Source organism: Pyrus communis, chromosome 15 (assembly GCF_041283825.1).
Source record: "Pyrus communis isolate YQ-2024b chromosome 15, ASM4128382v1, whole genome shotgun sequence".
In the NCBI taxonomy this organism is placed as follows: Eukaryota; Viridiplantae; Streptophyta; class Magnoliopsida; order Rosales; family Rosaceae; genus Pyrus; species Pyrus communis.
Genome location: NC_142579.1, coordinates 16,533,965 through 16,539,621, shown reverse-complemented (window position 1 = coordinate 16,539,621; position 5,657 = coordinate 16,533,965). Strand labels below are relative to the sequence as shown.

General features: G+C 41.5%; 1 long non-coding RNA gene and 1 pseudogene across 1 annotated transcript; one reads left to right on the top strand and one right to left on the bottom strand.

The window, feature by feature from the left end:
• Window positions 1-403: 403 nt before the first annotated feature.
• Window positions 404-2,641, bottom strand: LOC148690590 (uncharacterized; annotated as a pseudogene).
• Window positions 2,642-2,645: 4 nt separating this feature from the next.
• LOC148690589 (uncharacterized) lies at window positions 2,646-4,768 on the top strand. The gene is made up of 2 exons (XR_015956447.1): window positions 2,646-3,822; window positions 3,937-4,768. It is a non-coding gene; the product is annotated as an uncharacterized LOC148690589 (long non-coding RNA).
• Window positions 4,769-5,657: the final 889 nt, after the last annotated feature.

Genomic DNA, 5,657 nt, shown 5'->3' with positions numbered 1-5,657 from the left:
GTTCTTCTCTGAAGTTTGACCAAGTAAATTAAGCATTGAGCAACTCCAGATCCTTGAGTTCTGTATCTTGGATGAAATCATTAAAATTCCTCATGCTTGTAGTCATTCTTCCCCCATTTGATTTCTCATTTACAAATTTCACCACGTTAAAATCTCCTCATACACACCATCTTGGTCCGCAAAGACCGTAAAGGCCAGCCATTTCTTCCCAGAACTCCCTTCGCTCTCTATTTTTGCAGGGACCATAAACACCAGATAACCACTAGTCCAACCCATTGAGGGCTTTAATTTTTATGGAGACAGAGAAACCTCCAACCAAAGATTCAATAACCGAGATGTGTTTGGTGTTCCAAATCACAGCTATACCCCCAGATCTTCCTTGAGCAGGGGCATAAATCCACTCTTTAAATCTGCTTCCCCAAACACTAGCGACAAGCGACTTGTCAATTGATTCTTTCTTTGTTTCTTGTAAAATAATGATATCGGGCTTTAAGCGCCTGAATTGCTGTTTCAAAATCAACCTCTTCTGCCTACTTCCCAATCCTCTAACATTCCAGCTAATTATCTTCATTAAATCTGACAATGCCCCTTTGAATTTTCTTTTCTTCCTTGTTTCCACCCACAAGCTTGCTAACAATGACTTTCCCAGTATTCCTTTCATGAAATAAAGACCTTTTCAGTGGCACCAAAGAAACTTTCATATTTGACATGAATTTGGTAGTTCGGTTTTGTGCTTCACGTTTGACTGATACGCAAGCCGACCTTTTCCTCCTGCTGTACTTTAACAGTTTCTTGTTTTTTCCAGTATCCTTGTATTCAACTTGTTCCACAGTGTCTAAATCTGCTATATGATGCGACTGAGAAGGTACCTCATCCAACGTCGTCCTTGTTTCCATTGTTGTATCAGTAAAGAGATTGTGAAACACATCGTTAAAGCAATCAAAAACATCGAAGGTTTCTTTTTCGTCTTGTGAAAAATCACCAAGCTCCTCCTCTGAATCTGATGATTGTGACATGTATTCATCTTCAACAAAATCTGATAATTGAGAATAATCCAGACCAAGATCCTCTGTCAACCTCATCCTTTGTTCAGATGATTCCTCCTCAATCAACCTGCCCGATGGCCTTATTGGAACTTCATCGACATCACTCTCCTTATCTTCCATCTGTTCACAAACAATATTTAAGAAAGTGAGATTGGGAGATTGAATTTCCTTCAGTTTAGGCTTCTCGAAAGGAGTCTGATAAGATCCGAACTGATCTGGAAGAAAAAGCTTCAGTCTTTTTCCACATTTATCAGATTCGCCAAATCTCCCAAGGAAATTCAATTTGAAACAAATTGGGGTTCTTCTTGAAACACCTCTGCGATGAGCTTCCTTAGCCAAAAGGTGGTGAGATTTGTTCACTGTTGAATACTTTGAATTGCTGCTTCCTATTGTCAACCAATTCGAGTGCTTTGATTCCACCAACAGGGATGTCTGCATATTATCCATGGTTGACAAAACTTTTCCTTCTTGTAGTTGAAATCTCAGCCCATTGAAATTTAAATTAATTGGGCCTAGACATGACCCAGCAAAAAGATTTTGTGGGTCAAGACCCACCCTCCTTGCAGAGTCATATAAAGAAATCTCCTTATTAATGGAAGGCCCACTTGCCTCCAATACCTTTTCTTTAATCCAAAAGAGACCACTTTTGAGATTAACCTCCCTTTTTGTCCTATTAAAATAAAACCCCTTCGTTGATTTTTGTGCTCCTTCGGTGGAAATACCACCGCCACCATCTGTCCCACATACCTCCAAGCCCTTGCCTTTATCCGAATAGAAAACTTCTTTGTGACTTCCCTTCTCTTTTGATTTATTAAAATAATCCCTTGCAACTGCCTTTTCTGCTCCTTTTGTGGAATCCACCGCTTCTGTCATTTCCGCCGCTTCTGTCAGTTGTTCTGCTCGTTGTTGCTCACCTTGCTTGCTTTCTTTCAGATCCAACAGTGACAGGGCATTCAAATTCTCCAATCTGAAAGCAGACACGTGTCCCCGATATAGGGGCAGTCTGTTGTAAAGCTGCCTTCGCCGGAGGGATAATTCCGGTGATCCTCTGTAACTTCATTTTAGTCTTCAAAGAGCCATTTGGTATTTTGGTTACCCCACAATCTGCTGCCGAAAGATTAGGTCTCTTTGCTGGCGAAAGTTGACGGATTTTTACCCTGAATACTGATTCTCCATCTGCCACATTTACGAACTCTGGAATAAAGCCAGTGTTGTTGGGTTTGATTTTTTAACTTTGCTTTAAGCGAAAAACCAAAGTTAGTTGTTCCACGGTCAACTTCTACCAGACCACCGCATGCATCGCCAATCTTTTGGAAAAAATCATTGGTCCAAAGGTGCGGCGGTAAACCTTCCAGAGCAATCCATCCACCATAACTAACCACCTTTCTGTGGTTTGATTTGATACTGTCCCACCATCCAGACAACACCACATCTGGTAACTTATTCATGGCTAGAACTCCAAGTTGAGCAATTTTTGTTGCCTCCTCTTCGTTCTGACAAACAAACAAGGCCTTGTTGCATTGGAAAGGTGAAAGCCAAATTTTCTTTCCCAGCAGATTTTGAAGTGAGGCCTCCACATCACTCCAAGGCTGATGCTCCTAACTATGTATTTAAAAAAGACTTCTTCCCTTGAGAATGGTAGTTATCCAAAGATCATTCATTTAGGAGTAAATTAGAATACATACCGTTTTAAAATCTTCTGAAGCATGTCTATTCTACCTTATGAATGCTTCAAAGTAATCGAGACGTTCTGGATTAAAGCGTGTAGTCTTGATAAGCATGCCATTAATATCGTAGGGATAGGGATGTCTTAGTTGCGTGTGGACGGGGAGCAAGGGACTGTCAATTGCTTTCTCGATTAATTTTGGCCGTCAGATATGCTGATCTTGAGGTGAGATGACTCGAATTCAGCAGTAAGATGATTCCGAAATATCTTCTGTAAATATCTTAGGATCTCCATCTTCTTTCATGTGATAATGATGTGGAATGTATCGGTCGGCACCGCCCTTAACTGATTGATAGACCTTCAAAGTCATCCCAGTTGAACATCGGAACTGGAAGTGGCTTATTGCACCAGAAGACTTGGAGAAGACGGTAGAGATGCCATTGTGGATCACTGTTCCAGCCATCGCATCCAAGGGCAGGTAAAGATAGGAAGGATTTGGTGAAATTGTAGGAGTTCCGAAGTCGGAGAAAAAGAAGAGGAAACGACCTGCTGAGGGTACCACATAGAAAGCCCATGATGTTAGGCCTTCCAAAAAGAAGTCTGGTGTAGGGGGAAGTTGTGACATTCCTCAAGGGAGAGGAGAGTTGACACGGTGCTTGACTTTCGGGATCCCACTTCATTCAAGCTAAGGCTACTCGAGGCGGAACAGCAGCATGCTTTGGTAGTTGGGGAAGAAAAGGAAGGGAGACTTTACTTAAGCGGCGGTGAAGATTTTGTTGAAGTTCCTCAAAACCAGGTTCATGCAGTCGTGGAACAACAACAATAACAAAAACAAGATGACCCTGCCCCTATTCCTATCCAAGGGGTAATTTCTGAGTGGCATTGTACTCCTATTCTTGGGGAGCGAAGTAATGATAAGCAACTCCGCTGGACTTCCTCCTCATCTCCCAGAACATCAAGTTCTTCCGATGCTGCCGTGAGAGGAGCCTATTCTCATGTAATAATCGAGCCCGTCTACGGTTGCAAAGTGGTTAGCACACTCAGGCTCTGATCTGCTTGACAATTTCCCCCACCGACTTTGAAGAAGTGATTGCAGAGTCTAACCATCGGGTGAAGAATTACTATCAAAGCCGATCACGCATTGTCCTCCTCATTTTTTTTAATAATTTGAGGCTGCTTCCTTTAGTTCGTTATCTTGTTTTTTTCACGAATATGGAAAATCAGGCTAATGCTTTGACAGAAGCTGCAGTCTTGAGCTAAACGGAAAAAATATGTAAGTTAGAGGCAGCTTACAAGAGTGAGATCGGTGGCAGAATCAAGTTGGTAAGACAGCTTCAAGGGAAACATGCGAAGCTAGAGAAGCTTTTGGCCAAAGAACAAGGGACATAGCTTGGGGTGTAGAAGGAGATAACTATGTCCAGCAACTACGTCATGAAGAGAAGAAGGATGATGAGCTTGGGGCAAAGATGGCCAAACTTGAGGCGAAGTCGGCTCAAGCACTTAAGGCCAAGAACGACGCAAAACGGATTCTGCGGCAGAACGAAGCATATGGGATGCTGATCGGTCCATTATTAAGTTTGAGCTGGGCGGAGTGCGGCTTGGGGGAAGAAGCTCACATTGAAGCCTTTCAACAAGCCATGGACGATAATGAGGCGAAGTTGACCAAAATCCACGCAATGGTTGAAGCGGCAACAAGCCATGGACGATCACAATGAATGGGATGCTCGTCACGAAATGACAGAGATCCAAAAAGCAAACTTGCCAATCCTTTCCCGATTGGCAGGGGAGGTCGTAGAATTAGAGGTTTGTGAAGAGGTTGAGTCAAGTTCTGACTTTGAGGCGATACCGAAAGAGTTTGTTGTTTCAAGGATTCCCTATGAAGATCTGTCCGCTGTAGATACAAGTAAGGCTATCGATGTCATGACTATTTCTGAGATGTAACTGTAGGGTTAATTCCACAAATTCTGAGACAATTTATTTGGCCAAGGAAAAGGCTTGTCCCTTTCGTAATTTGAAAAATTTGCCCGAGTCACAGGACTTGGGTTCTTGCACTTTTCCTTTGAATGAATCAACCTGTTGCATGTTGATCGTATTTAATTAAGAAGTCCTACGTAGATCTTTAAGCCTGTTAGAGTAGAATGAGTAGGATTTTTCTTTTTTGTTTCCACATTGTGGAATATAGTTTAGTCAGCTAATTTTTTTGAAGTAAGCTAACTTCGGAGTATAGAGTACTAAGGTGAAAAACAGGTAAGTTTTTAAGCTCGGGATAGAGCTTGACACCCCCAAGGTAACGTTGATTCAGAAGAATATCACCTCCCCAACGTAGTGTTTATAGGTATTTTCACTATAATAGTTAGAGTACCACCTCACTCCTATACTAAGTATTAAGCCCATGAGAAATCTTTAATGTATTGAGCAAACTAAAAATCAGAAAGCATCGAGCTGTACCTAGAATGTCTTCCAGATGTCTTTAATGTTTCTGTTGGATTATTTGATCTGGATCGCCCTTTTAATTATTCTTCGAATAGTGTAGAGCCTAGGTTTGAGTTACAACCCATAACCCTTAGGTTGCTTAAACTTTTGAAGGTTGGATTGTACGTTGAACTACCGATTTAGGAAGCTATGTCCTCGTGCCCATAGCCTGCCTATCATAACCGCGCTTAATATGGCTCACACCACATAATGCTCTATAGGTGACTCCTCTAACACTATCACTTTGAATTTGTAAACTTGCAATTGTGCAAAGTTTCAAAGATGTGTGCTATTCGTGATTTTGAGGTATCCCCTACACCGCAAAAAAGAAAAGAATGAACAAACAAACAAAAGATGTAGCATAATCAAACATTAAACTCTTATTCGTAAAAGAATGTTGAATTGATAAGAGCACGTGATTGATTCCCTAAATATCTTTGGAAGAAAGATCAAATCACTGGTGTAGTTCTAAT